The sequence below is a fragment of the Lissotriton vulgaris genome, chromosome 7 (assembly GCF_964263255.1).
Source record: "Lissotriton vulgaris chromosome 7, aLisVul1.2, whole genome shotgun sequence".
Classification (NCBI taxonomy): domain Eukaryota; kingdom Metazoa; phylum Chordata; class Amphibia; order Caudata; family Salamandridae; genus Lissotriton; species Lissotriton vulgaris.
In genome coordinates, this window is record NC_141695.1 from 6588431 (window position 1) to 6603683 (window position 15253).

A 15253-nucleotide genomic window follows, 5' to 3' on the forward strand; every position below is an offset into this window, starting at 1 on the left:
GTGGGATGGGTGGTATGTGTGTGGGAAGGGTGGTATGTTTGGGGGAAGGGTGGTATGTGTGGGGAGAGGGTGGTGTGTGGGAAGGGTGGTGTGTGTGTGGGAAGTGTGGGAGGTGTGTGGAGCGGGTGGTATGTGTGTGGGAAGGGAGGTGTGTGTGGGAAGGGTGGTATGTGTGTGGGAAGGGTGGTATGTGTGGGGAAAGGGTGGTATGTGTGTGGGAAAGGTGGTATGTTTGGGGGAAGGGTGGTATGTGTGGGGAAAGGGTGGTATGTGTGGGGAAAGGATGGTATGTGTGTGGGAAGGGTGCTATGTGTGGGGAAAGGGTGGTATGTGTGTGGGAAGGGTGGTATGTTTGAGGGAAGGGTGGTATGTGTGTGGGACGGGTGGTATGTGTGTGGGAAGGGAGGTGTGTGTGGAAGGGTGGTATGTTTGGGGGAAGGGTGATATGTGTGGGGAAGGGTGGTGTGTCTGTGGGAAGAGTGGTAGGTGTTTGGGATGGGTGGTATGTGTGTGGGAAGGGTGGTATCTGTGTGGGAAGGGTGGTATGTGTGTTGGAAGGGTGGTATCTGTGTGGGAAGGGTGGTATGTGTGTTGGAAGGGTGGTATGTGTGTTGGAAGGGTGGTATCTGTGTGGGAAGGGTGGTATGTGTGTTGGAAGGGTGGTATCTGTGTGGGAAGGGTGGTATGTGGGTGGGAAGGGAGGTGTATGTGGGAAGGGTGGTATGTGTGTGGGAAGGGTGGTATGTGTGAGGGAAGGGTGGTATGTGTGTGGGAAGGGAGGTGTGTGTGGGAAGGGTGGTATGTGTGTGGGAAGGGTGGTATCTGTGTGGGAAGGGTGGTATGTGTGTTGGAAGGGTGGTATCTGTGTGGGAAGGGTGGTATGTGGGTGGGAAGGAAGGTGTGTGTGGGAAGGGTATTATGTGTGTGGGAAGGGTGGTGTGTGTGCGGGAAGAGTGGTAGGTGTTTGGGATGGGTGGTATGTGTGTGGGAAGGGTGGTATGTGTGTGGGAAGGGTGTTATGTCGGTGGGAAGGGAGGTGTGTGTGGGAAGGGTGGTATGTGTGTGGGAAGGGTGTTATGTCGGTGGGAAGGGAGGTGTGTGTGGGAAGGGTGGTATGTGTGTGGGAAGGGTGGTATCTGTGTGGGAAGGGTGGTATGTTTGGGGGAAGGGTGGTATGTGTAGGGAGAGGGTGGTGTGTGGGAAGGGTGGTGTGTGTGTGGGAAGGGAGGTGTGTGTGGGAATGGTGGTATGTTTGGGAGAAGGGTGGTATGTGTGTGGGATGGGTGGTATGTGTGTGGGAAGGGTGGTATGTTTGGGGGAAGGGTGGTATGTGTAGGGAGAGGGTGGTGTGTGGGAAGGGTGGTGTGTGTGTGGGAAGTGTGGGAGGTGTGGGGAGCGGGTGGTATGTGTGTGGGAAGGGAGGTGTGTGTGGGAAGGGTGGTATGTGTGTGGGAAGTGTGGTAGGTGTGTGGGACGGGTGGTATGTGTGTGGGAAGGGAGGTGTGTGTGGGAAGGGTGGTATGTTTGGGAGAAGGGTGGTATGTGTGTGGGATGGGTGGTATGTGTGTGGGAAGGGTGGTATGTTTGGGGGAAGGGTGGTATGTGTAGGGAGAGGGTGGTGTGTGGGAAGGGTGGTGTGTGTGTGGGAAGTGTGGGAGGTGTGTGGAGCGGGTGGTATGTGTGTGGGAAGGGAGGTGTGTGTGGGAAGGGTGGTATGTGTGTGGGAAGGGTGGTATGTCTGTGGGAAGGGTGGTAGGTGTGGGAAGGGTGGTATGTGTGTGGGAAGGGTGGTGTGTGTGGGAAGGGTGGTATGTGTGTGGGAAGGGTGGTATGTGTGTGGGAAGGGTGCTATGTGTGGGGAAAGGGTGGTATGTGTGTGGGAAAGGTGGTATGTTTGGGGGAAGGGTGGTATGTGTGGGGAAAGGGTGGTATGTGTGGGGAAAGGGTGGTATGTGTGTGGGAAGGGTGCTATGTGTGGGGAAAGGGTGGTATGTGTGTGGGAAGGGTGGTATGTTTGGGGGAAGGGTGGTATGTGTGTGGGACGGGTGGTATGTGTGTGGGAAGGGAGGTGTGTGTGGAAGGGTGGTATGTTTAGGGGAAGGGTGGCATGTGTGGGGAAAGGGTGTTATGTGTGTGGGAAGGGTGGTGTGTGTGTGGGAAGAGTGGTAGGTGTTTGGGATGGGTGGTATGTGTGTGGGAAGGGTGGTATGTGTGTGGGAAGGGTGTTATGTCGGTGAGAAGGGAGGTGTGTGTGGGAAGGATGGTATGTGTGTGGGAAGGGTGGTATGTGTGTGGGAAGGGTGGTATCTGTGTGGGAAGGGTGGTATGTGTGGGAAGGGTGGTATGTGTGTGGGAAGGGTGGTGTGTGTGGGAAGGGTGGTATGTGTGTGGGAAGGGTGGTATGTGTGTGGGAAGGGTGTTATGTGTGGGGAAAGGGTGGTATGTGTGTGGGAAAGGTGGTATGTTTGGGGGAAGGGTGGTATGTGTGGGGAAAGGGTGGTATGTGTGGGGAAAGGGTGGTATGTGTGTGGGAAGGGTGCTATGTGTGGGGAAAGGGTGGTATGTGTGTGGGAAGGGTGGTATGTTTGAGGGAAGGGTGGTATGTGTGTGGGACGGGTGGTATGTGTGTGGGAAGGGAGGTGTGTGTGGAAGGGTGGTATGTGTGTGGGAAGGGAGGTGTGTGTGGAAGGGTGATATGTGTGGGGAAAGGGTGTTATGTGTGTGGGAAGGGTGGTGTGTGTGTGGGAAGAGTGGTAGGTGTTTGGGAAGGGTGGTATCTGTGTGGGACGGGTGGTATGTGTGTGGGAAGGGAGGTGTGTGTGGAAGGGTGGTATGTGTGTGGGAAGGGAGGTGTGTGTGGGAAGGGTGGTGTGTGTGTGGGAAGAGTGGTAGGTGTTTGGGATGGGTGGTATGTGTGTGGGAAGGGTGGTATGTGTGTGAGAAGGGTGTTATGTCGGTGGGAAGGGAGGTGTGTGTGGGAAGGGTGGTATGTGTGTGGGAAGGGTGGTATCTGTGTGGGAAGGGTGGTATGTTTGGGGGAAGGGTGGTATGTGTGGGGAAAGGGTGGTATGTGTGTGGGAAGGGAGGTGTGTGTGGAAGGGTGGTATGTTTGGGGGAAGGGTGTTATGTGTGTGGGAAGGGTGGTGTGTGTGTGGGAAGGGTGGTGTGTGTGTGGGAAGGGTGGTAGGTGTTTGGGAAGGGTGGTATGTGTGTGGGAAGGGTGGTATGTGTGGGGAAAGGGTGCCTGGCCCTGCCTCTGGTTTGAGGCCTCAGAGTTGTTGATCACCATCCAGGCCTGAGATCGAAGCTGATGTACTTTTCGACTGCTGGTAACTTTGTAGGGCCGCTCATGGGGCGCTTTTAGTGGGCGCCTCGTGTCTGCTGTATCTTGAACCAGCACTGTGAGGGGGGTGGGCTTCTGTCCAGCTTTTGCTTTATGAATCCAAACTCCAGGTGGATTTGTGCCAGAGATGTTTGCGGCAAGGACAGTGCTCGCTTGTAAGGGTTGACCTGTAATGTATCCAGCAGGGCGGAGTCTTGTCCCTCATGGCTGCACCTGCGTATGTGACTCTTGGGAGGATCTTGGCAGAGATGACGCCAATAGCAGCTGACTGGAAGTCAGTGCTGTCGACATCATGCTCCTCCCCGGGCTGATTTATGCTCCACAGACCCCATCCCCTGGGAATGGCCAATTATTGAAAGGGGAGGGGACCCAGGCAGCCCCCCTCCTGAGCCGATTTTAGCCCTGGAGAGCTCCTCCCCCAAGGCCGTGCCACTTGTTGCTGGGTGCCCAGGACACCCAGTGTGCACTTTTAGGTACTGGGGGGAAGCCTCAATGCCCCAGTGGGAGCCGGCATTGCTCCCACACACAGGGGTGGTACAAAAGGGGGTGGTGATGGAGAGGGTAAGCTCAGACGTGAGTCCCTTGCTCACTTTGCCACTGGATTCAAGCTAGCATGGCTGAAGACGGCTGGAATGCCAGAAACCGGTCCTCGGAAGCCTGTTTCCGGTCCAGGGAAGACATGGCATGGCAGTTCGGGCTAAACGGTTCCCATGAGGCACAGGGTCAGACTGATTTGCATATAGCCATGTCTGAACTGTGGTGGCAGAGTGGGCTAAAGAACGGTGATAGATTAAAACCAGATCTTTTGACTGGGTGTGAGTACCCCACACACAGGGAGCAGCCAAAAAAGCAGGCAAGAAAACAGATGAAAAGTCAGCTCCCAGTGGGAGGGGGTAGTTTCCTGCTCCCGCCAGCTGGGAGCGGATTTACATTTTGCTCTCGCTTGGTGGGAGCTCTCAAACCTCTCAGCAAGTGACAGCAAACAACTGTGTCCCGAGGGTGGGAATCTCGGGACATAGGGGCTGGCCACGGGGTTGGCCGACCCCATGGTCATTAATGGTTCCAGGAAAGGGGCCATGTGGCCCCCCTCCTTGGTTATTCTAGGGCCTACCCGAGGATAGGGGTTGATACCCGGTATTGAAAATTGCCCGAGGGGGTCGTGCAGCCCCCCCAATCTAAATATGGCAGACCCTGGAGAGGGGGTTGCCTCTGAAGCCAAAAAAATCACCTGCAAGGGGGGCTGAGCGGCTCTCTCCCCTTTCAGTTCTGACATTGGCTCTGAGGAGGTGGTGGCTCCCAGGGCCCTAATGAGCACAAGAGCCTGGACTATGTGGCCCCTTTTTTCTATATTGCCAAGCCCCAGGGAGGAGGTGGTCCCCGGGGCCAAGATTGGCCATTGGGAGGGGGGCCACGTAGTTCCCCACCCCACGCCAATATAAATAGTCTTCTTTGCCCCCAGGACCTGGCCCACCAGGGTGCCAATGTTTAAACAAGTGTGGGAGCCTTCACTTGTTTTCTTTTCCACTTTTGCCACAAATGCGCAGATCCACTGAAATTTTGTGGCAAAATCCCAAAATATTAATAATAATAATCCACATTTGTAATGAGCACAATCTCCCGTAAGGGTCTCTAGGCGCCGGGGGGCGTCGGGAAGATTAATCAAGCTATTGTCCAGAGTCACATGGTGCTGGGCTAATCTGCCGCCGGTGCCGGGGATCGAACCGTGACCCCCAGATTCCGGAGTCAGTCGCCCTAGTCGCGGCTCAAAAAGAAATGTTTGTTGCCCTTGGTGGGGTCCACCAGGCCTAGGGGGTTAGGGTATTCCTACCTTGCCCCCTTCTCTTTTTTTTTTTGTTTTTGTTTGTGACTCAATGGAATCCAAGTCCCAAAATGGCTGCCAACACTTACTGAAGTGCTGGCAGCCAATCAAATCTCAACATGAGATGTGTTGGATCTGCGGAGAGCCGCGTGCCTAGATATACAAATATGTTTCTATTTTAATAACTCAAAAACAACTAAATAGATTTACTCCAAATCACAAAAGGTCTCTTTCCCATCCAAGTACTAGCTTTCTGACAAATTTGGTATGATTCAGTTTAGTGGTTCGGACTGTAGTCATGTTCAAAATCCAATTGGAAATTGCAAGGGGAAACACGTTTTCCCCCCCACCTCCTTTTTCAAGGCCCCTGTAGGAAGGTGGATACCTGACTATGGTTACCCCAGATTTTTTGCCTATTGTTTAGCTGGTTTTCGACTTAGTTGGCCTGGGATCCTGCTAATCAGGGCCCCAAGCTATCTGCTCTCTCTTTAAAATGGACTCCATGTACCCTAGTACATCTCCAAATGGATATTGGGTCACCTTATCAGCCCCTGTACAGTGTACTTTAGGTACCCAGGGCATAGGTGCATCCAAGGCCTACCAGGGGCTGCAGCATATGTTTGGCCACCCCTGGCTGGCCATCCAAAATGACAGAACTGGATGATCACTCAGCTGGGGCAAAGTGGTGTAATTACCCCTTGCTTAGATATAGTATACCTATGTCTAAACCTATATCTGGACACATATACACCTATAAGTCACTCCTATGGCAGGCCTTAACAATCCTGGAGGCAGAGTGCTTGGTTTTATGTGAGATGGTGCTCTAGCAGGAGCAGAGCCTGTCTGCAGCTGTCGGGACCAACTCCCTTAGCTGTTCCGGGATATTGCCATACCATATACTCTTAAGTGCATTATGAACCTCGCGGTTCACTGCTAACTTTGGTTTGGCTTTATCAAAACATGTCGTGTAATGTGTCATACGCTTTGGAACACTACCCCCTCGCCAGTCCTGGGGACGAGGGTAGCATTCCAGCCTTCTAGAGGGGGAAGACATGTTACTTTCCTTAAACACGGTTAAATCTAACCAGAGCCTCAGCATCACAAAATTGATGCTGCTGCCCCAGACACAAGTCTAGCCTCCTGCTGCTGAGAGAAACTCTGGCAGGGAAGGCCTGGACAAAAGGTTTACTGTCACAGGGAGGTGTTACACCACCCCAGACAGGAGATAGCGGATTGTAGCAGGGAGGGCTGAATGAAACTAGACACTGCCTGGGGCACACAAGGTGTCCCATGCAAAGTCCAGTTCAAACCGGTCCTGGGCACTCCAGCCCAGCTCTGGCACGAAACTGGACAAAGGGAAAGGGGTGTAACCACCCCTTCCTGGGTCCCACCCATAGGAGGGACCTAGCAGGTGATCCAGCCCCTTGATTTGGAATAAAGGTAGGAGCTGTGCCATGGCACATCAGATCATCCTGACTGAAGCTTTGATATGAAACTCTGGACCCTTCGACATCCTAATCGACGTAGAAGACTGAAGAATCTCCCTTGTGGTCAGGGAGTGGCCACCCTGTGCAAGCAGGCCCCATCAGCGCTCAAAGGTTTTCTTGGCCGTTGCTCCAGCTGGAGCTCGAACGACAAAGACCGCCAAGACCTGGACTCCCAGACTTCCAACAGCCCGATCCACATTCCCAGCAAAGCTCAGACCCGTGGAGGCAACGTAAAACGTGGGACCGGCCATCTTGGAAAGCCAGCAAATGCTTCCTGTGCGGCTCCTGAGGCACCCTCGAAGCTGTGCATTGGGGTTTTAGAAGTCCCAGCCACGAGCAGCCTGTGCACCAAAGATCACCTCTCCACACTCACTGAGTGCTGCGTGGGGCCCTTTTGCACTTTTCCTGCTTGACACACTGTCCGGTCACTTGCCCGTTGGCTAGTGGCCCCTTGAAGACTATCCTTCAAATTTACACTGCTGGTCGGGTTGCTCCAGACTGGCCCCAGCTCCCCTGAAAAGGAGCCACCAATCTGATCTTGCTGGTCCGATCCAGAAGCCATCTTTGAGTCCTTGCGTGGGTTGCATTTGCCAAGGCCTGTTGACTCAGATTCGAGAACCGACACCGCCGACAGCGAGAGCCTTCGTGGGACAGCCCGTGTTCAACTCCTGGTTGTCATCGATACTTCCTGGTCCACGTGGCAGCAGAGACAAACTACTCGACATCACCTGATCGCAACCCGACATCGCCTGGTTCCTTCCTTGTTCCATCCTGGTCACTGGCTAGTGACCTAGACTCTGTCCCCTCTGCTTTCAGGTACTCTACATCTTCGATCCACCCTTGGATCCAACCGGACTCTTTTCTCCTGGTCGCCTGCAGCATCTTTTCCTCCAGGCTCCATAGAACTCCACGACGAAACCCGACGCACTTTGGCACCTATGCACCCGCTTCCTGTGGGTTAGGTAACAAGAGTACTCTGGTGCTCCTGTAGTGGTTTACACTTGTAGTGTCCTAGTTTTAAGTGGCTAAGTTCTAGTCCAGTCGGAAGACTCCCAAACCTATAACTTTCTAATTTTTACGCACCATTGACTTTTATGGTAAACGCGATAGCCTATAGACACTGCACCCGCATCCTGTGGGCCTTCTATGTCCTAACCTTCGTTAGTCCAGTGTAGGCCAAGCGATTCCCAAGGCCCTAGGCCTTACCATTGTTCGTGACGTGGTACTTATACCACTTTTTTAATATATGGTTTGAGTGGCCACTCGGAGAATCACTCCCAAAACTTTCAACACAGCAGCTGAGATCAGATTTGTCAAACTGTGTCAAAGTTACTGGCAAAATGTCACGCTATTGCGTGAATCCTTGCCTTAGCACCCTTTCCCTTAACGCCCAGCTTTGCATCTCTAATGAGATGCAAAGTTGGCGTACGTGGCCAAACTTAAGTGGAGAATGTCCCTAAACGATATTTCTCCAATTAACAAGGAAATTGCTAACCTGCTTAGCTATAATAAAAGAAGCGCTAACCGCCCTTAACGCAGGTTTCTGTACGCCTGCTTTTAATCTGATTTAGCCATGTAATCCAATGGGAGGTGGATTACATCGCTAAGTCCACCCTGCCCTATCAGCAAGTTATTGACTGTCGCAGTGAGATTATCGCCGTTTTTCCTGCGATAATCGCACTAATTTGTAGCTAAATCTTGGATTTCTATTGCTTTGGAGATAAGCGTTGCTGATAGCACGCTATCTCCGCGATAGAATCCAGCGGTAGCCGGAGATAATTATCCTAGCGCTAAGTGCGCTTAGCGATAATTATCGCCGGTTGTTGCTGATATGCTCCAAAGTTAGCAGCACTAACTCTAACTTGTGCCCCACCGTACACTTCTTAAAATCCCACACATGACAACACTCATGACCAATGTTACCTCTAATTCTTTCTCTCTGTGTGCGGGCCGTGTAAGGACTCTGCGCTGCAGCCAAGGCTATGTGCGTCAAGAACCCGACTGCGCGTGTCTGCGCAGCGACAAATATCATATCAAATATATATATATGTGCCTCAGGACAGGGAGGGCAGGTCGGGAGCATGTAACTTATGGCAGGGGTCGGAGTAGTGGCCTTTACCATTCATGCCTTTACCACGAAAATGCATGGTAAAGGCATGCATAGTAAAAGAATGCGTGGTTAAGACGCATTTGTGGTTCTGGCTGCGTGATAGAGATGTTATTTAACCATGCCTGCCTCTGCTATACACCCATTCGAAGTGCATTAAAAAAAGTATGGGAACTGTGATGCTGTGTGAAAGGGGACAGGGTGAGTGAGGGTGTGGGCGTGGCTAAAAAACGAAATATTCTGTAACTTTTTACAGTCTTTCATCTTTCGGTAACTACCTATAAAAAAACACAGAGCTTAAATGAAACATAATGCGAGAATACGTGAAGATCTATTAGTTAATGCATCGCGCCACATCTTGGCTGATGCATTGGAGAATGGTGACTTGTGTATGTTGAGTGCTACAAGGTCCCAGTCTGTGACAGAAAGCACTGTGAACATGCACGGCATTATTTTAAACTTGCATTACACACAGGATAAGAAAGGCTGCTGCAAGATGTGCAAAACGTTTTAAATAGAAAGTGTTTCCAAAATATAGATTTTTTTGCAGGCCATTCAAAGGGTAGTTTTGTTTTGTATGACTCTCTCTTACAAGCACTCACTTCACATCTGGGTTGTCAGCTGGCTCCCTTACCATACCATGTGTGTCACCGGGAAGCTTCAAGCGATTCCATTGGTTAAAGCCAGCAGCGAGTTCCAGCAGCACTCTACACTTGCAGACTGAGCATTTGTGCACATTTACATTTCTGCGCCACTTTTTTCTTAACCCTTCACCTGCCAAGAAGGGTTGTTTCGCTCCTGCCCCTCCTTCAGTTTCAGAGCTCAGGGGGCTTCCTGGATGCCCTTCAGCTGAAGCTTTTCAACCTCTGGAATTACCCGACCTGGGACCGATGGGCAAAACCTAGGGAACCTGATGCCCTCAAATGAAAAAGGTAATGGAATGCTGTGCCCCTCACCCACCCCCACCGCCTACCCCTATGACCACCACTGCTAAAGCCAAGTAAAAATCGGCCTCTGTTTATGAACCCTGAATGGGCACCACTAGGTTTTCTTTTCCGCCCGCCGCTGCCTCCTGTTAACAAAAGAAATGCAGCAAGTCTAAAAAACATGGGGGCTGCTTCACAGAACTAATCTGAGATAAAACCCTAAACTTACTACTTTTGGTATTCACAGAAGGCATTTAGAACTAGTAAAGTTGGGGGGGGCTGATTTACAGAACTAATCTAAGATAAAACCCTAAACTTACTACTTTTGGTATTCACAGAAGGCATTTAGTAGTAGTAAAGTTGAGGGGGCTAATTCACAGAACTAATATGAGATAAAACCCTAAACTTACTAATTTTGGTATTCACAGAAGACATTTAGTAGTAGTAAAGTTAGGAGTCCTAACTTTACTACTACTAAATGCCTTCTGTGAATACCAAAAGTAGTAAGCTTAGGATTTTGTCCCAGATTCGTTCTGTGACTCGGCCCCATGGCGTGTGCTTTCAGAGGATTCTGGACACGTCGTGCTACTAGACCTGCGGCATTCCTTTTGTTAATAGAGGCGGCTGCGGGTGACTCTGTGCCTTTGAAACCTGTTCATGTTAATTGCAGGGCTTGATGCACTGGGGCAATGAACCCGAACGCTCTCGCAGAGGCACACCATCACTCTGCAGCCGCCCTCTAGTAACAAAAGCAATGCAGAAGTGCAGGAGCCACATGCGTACCCTGCCTTACCTGCATGGCCTCTCGCAGGATGTGCGCTGGGTACAGGACACCGCGCGCTCGGGGGGGGGACACAGGCGAGTGTTTACAAAACGCACATGCTCCTGATGCACCCAGCTGTGTGAGGTGTTGAACATGTTAAAACCTTTGTATTGAAGAGTTATTCTGTGTGCAGCTAATGTTTGTGAGTGTGTACAAAACACATGTGCTCCTGATGCATCATAGCTGTGTAGCGGTGTTGAACATGTTAAAAACCAACCTTTGTACTGAAGTGTAACTTTGTGTGCAGGTGACAGTTGACGGCCTTTGTTCAACATGTTCCATAGACGTTTACTCACGACATACTGAATAATGTAAGCAGCCATGAGTTGTTAGGCAGAATCGTCTCAGCATGACATAGAATCCTGTGTGCCCCAGATACTGACCTTTGTACATCGGCTTCTTTGCTTCAGAAGATCGGCCATCGCTAAAGGTTTCACCGCAGTATGAAGGCCGCAGATTGTATCATCTTTAGCACCCTCAGACCTTGGTTACCTTGAGGTGCCGGGTTTTTAGAGACCCGGTGGTGCCAGGGGACCACACCCGAAGACCTCTGAGTTCTCCCTGTTCTGGACTTACAGAAACACAGAGTCTTCTGGTTGAAGTCAGTGATCGAGTTTTATTGGCTGCAACCAAGTAACATGTGTCCTAGAAGTACGACAACACGGGCCGTAAGTTCTCAGGAGACTGTTCGTTTTTACAGAACCAGCCTTCTCCTTATATACATAAATAACAGCTGTAGGCAAGAATTCTTGAGTTTATGACATGGCTATACAAATATTTCTACAATAATACAAAGAGCGAAGTCATGCTGGTCAGCACATTTTTAGATGTCCAGTTTGTGATGGATTACCCCGCCAGATCCAGAATTCCCATCAGATATCGATGAAACACCAATAAGGTCGGGCACCTTCCCATCATAAAACGGGTCATAAACAAGAGTCATGGACAGGTGTATGTGTATGGAAAACAGGGTCTGTATGTAGTGGATGGTTTATGACATGTTGTGCCTTGATGATATCTTGCTCGGCCACTGGGCAAGGAGCTGCCCAAACAGGCTTGGCTGGAGGCAGTGGGGACAGCTTCGGCCAGGTCATGGGGAAGTCAGCTACGGGGACGTGTCCTTTTAGATCAAACTCAGTCTTAATCAATTGACTATATGAGGGCAAGTCCTAAGATGGATGCCGTTTACAAAATGGAGTCTGAGGGTTCGGGACGGAAACTACGATTTATGGGTGTTAGCATCACTCAATCATGACGCAAATGTATAGGGATAATGTCCTAATCATTACCGGTCCGTAGATACCAAATTCGTCATGGTACGACGATATTTTGTGACACGAGTGTTGGACCTCAATATCTGTGAAACAGCGGGGTCCGGATTTGCAGTACCACAGACCCTCCTTTTGCCCTCATATTAGGCAATAACTCACGCTAGTCTGAGTCCAAATCTGTATTGATGAATTCACGGAGATGCTGCTGTAGCATCATTCTGTTGCTCAATTCGTCCCTTGACACAGGTTTCCTTACACATGAAGTGGCGCAGAGGCCACATATTGCAGGAGCGCACTGCACAAACAGGCAGAACATAAACAGAATGGCTAAGACCATCCCGATGAAGACCAGAGTTTTCCATCCCCAGGCAGATATCAGTTCCCAGAACCACCCGAGCAAGGACCAATCCCCTTTCTCCACGTGAAGGGAATCAGAGATTTTGTGTAATTTGGAGATGGCTGGTACACTGTCGGAGCATTATCGGGGATGAAAATGCAGCAACTAGATTGGATCACTCTACATACACCACCACGGTCTGCAAGTATGACATCTAGGGCAACCCGGTTCTGAAGGGTCATAAGTCGATCCGACTGAAGCTCGGCTGTCAAGTTGCTAAGGGCACCGGCCGTTTCAGTCACGGCGGATTCAACTATTCTCGTCAATTGTCGAATGTTCCTGCTGTTCACCATGGGCCCCCAAAAAGGCAGACAACCCTTTGCGAAGTCTCCAAACTCCTGACCCGCAGTGTCGTCTTGACTCACGACACCCCTAACTGTCCTTGTCCGATGGTAATCTGCCCCGGCCGTGTAGGTGGGTGGCAGCAGGAACGAGATGAAACATGTGCCCGAGAAGTCAGGGGGCAACCATGTGTAGGCTTTGTCATGGCAGACGAAATAGGTGCCTTTAGCCGCCAAGAATGGAGGGGAAGATCGGGAGGCAAACACATATGTTTCCCCGCATACGCTCTTCCCCAACTGTGCTTTGGGATCCCTGCCAATACCTTGCAGACATAAGTGACCTCGGTGGGGCACTATCCAGACTGGGGAGGATTTCTTTGATATCTGGCTTTTATTCAAAAAGATCCCGTATTTAGTCACGTTCCAACGGCTGTAGGGAGTGAGTTCATCTTTAGGAATCATTTGATATGTGTCAACATCCCTACTCATATTTCTTATCCCTACCACTAGTGCCTTGTTGCTGGAATCGCTCTCCGCGGAACGGGGCGGGTATGGTTCTAGGGCAAACAGGAACATGGTCTGGAAAGCCCACAGAGAACCGTAATAACTGAATGGTAGGATGAAGTATGGAATGCCCTTATCTGTCGTGTGAGGCATGAGTCCGCAGATCCAACAATTCAATGTGTTCATTATGGACTGGTGCTGGTGTAGGAGCTGGATAAAGGAGTTATTTACGAACTCTAGTCTTCTGGCATACTCGTGTTCAGGGAGAGGGTGAAAGGAGTGTAAAGAAACAGTTGGAGGAGGTGTGGGCTGAGTGTTGTTTACAAAGGTGATTTGAAACGTGGTTAAGGTATAACCAATCAAGAACATCATTATGCTACATATCATCAAAATACATATTGTCAGGAATTTCTTCCTGGCCATCACAGTGCATATTTTCGTTTTAGAGTTCATGTGTCTAGCAGGTCTCTCTACCCACGGAAACTCCATCCTCTGGTTGCTGCCCGCGGTGGGAGGTTGCTTCTGCCAAGATGTGCGCTCTGTCCAGTCCGGGGTAATTCCCTCAGACTGACCAGAACCGTTGACCTAGGCGTCCCCGGCTGCACTCCTCAGGCTTCAACCGCGGCCCCAGCAGCAGAACCGGATGGCGGTTCGAAAATCAAAAATGAGCTAGTTCCCTGGGCGAGAGAGCTGTGAAATCAAAAATAGTTCATGGGAAAAAGGGGGGGGGGGGGGAAATCGTACAGATTCGATTATGTCAGTTCCTTGGTCTTGACCTCAGATTATATTGTTCTTTTCCAGGCACGGTGTGATCTTCAAACAATGTTTCAGGTTCGGTAGTGTCCAACTGCATCGACGGTGGCACAGATCCTTGCAAGATACAATCGCTCTCTTTGTCAGTACCAGTTCCTTTTAATCGTGCATCGCTGAAGGGGACAAAACGAGGTATAGACTCAGTTTCGGAGTCAGTGACTCCTTGCCGGACCCATCGGTCATATGGAAGGGGGAGCGGGACCCTTTTGCAGTGGGCGCCGTGCACCCAGTGTTTCTTCCCAAGGACACGTACTGCAGAGCGGGTGGACAGTAAAACCTGGAAAGGTCCGGTCCAGCGAGGCTCCTCGTTCTTGGTTCGTCTGAAATTCCGAATCAGGATCCAGGAGCCGGGTTAAATGGCGTGGCCTGGATCGTCAGACGCCGGTGGAGAGGAGCCGTGGACCTGTTGATGTAAAGCATGCAGTTTAGTTGTCAGTTCGTGCAAATAGTCAAACAGTGCAGGGTACTCTATTTCACTGAGTCTCCTGGGTCTCGGTACTCCCCATATATTTGCTGGGCGCTCGAACACGATCTCGTGCGGGCTAAGTCCTAATCTGGAATGGACAATCATCCTGGTAGACAGGAGTGCTAAAGGCAGGGCATCTGGCCACTTGAGACCTGTGCTGGCTTGGATCTTGGCCAATTTCAATTTTAACGTGCCATTATAGCACTCTACCAATCCTGCCGATTGGGGATGATTTGCAGCATGGAACTTCTGGCGGATGCCTAGACACTCACACACTCTCTTCATCACTCGTCCCATGAATTCACTTCCGTTATCACTCCAGACAATTCTAGGCATGCCAAATCTAGGGAAGAATTCCTTAACAAGGGCTTTGGCAGTTGACAATGCAGTGTTGTTCTTAAGGGGGTACGCTTCTACCCACCTGGAGAAGGCGCAAACGACAACAAGGACATATTTCAGGTTATTGCACCTCTCCATGTGGATGAAATCGAGTTGCAAGACCTCGAACGGGTACGTTGGAGGTGCAAAATGACCAGCTGGAGTTGGGGTTCCCCTACCGGGATTGTGCTTCAAACACACCATACAATTTCTGACCAGATTCTCTGCACATTTTGGGATACCACTATTCTGCTATACTGGGGCCAACAGTTTACATATTCCTTTCACACTGATGTGTGCCATTCCATGGGCCATCGTTACCACTGCGAGCACATAGGCGTCAGGTAACAACCATCGCTGATGTTCTGACAGTTCGACCCAACAACCATTTGCGTCTAACCTACCCTTGCTTTCTCTCCATTCATTCACCTCTTTCTCGGTAGCATCAGCTTGTATAGACTTCACACTTTCGATGGTGTCCTCACACATACCCACATCAGGGGTCCATCTAGCAGGACCTACAACATACATCCGACTCATTGTGTTCCTTGTAGTCTCTTTCGCGACCTCATCGGCAAATGCATTCCCTCGGCCAACATCATCTCGGATTTTCTTATGCGCGCTGCACTTCACAATCG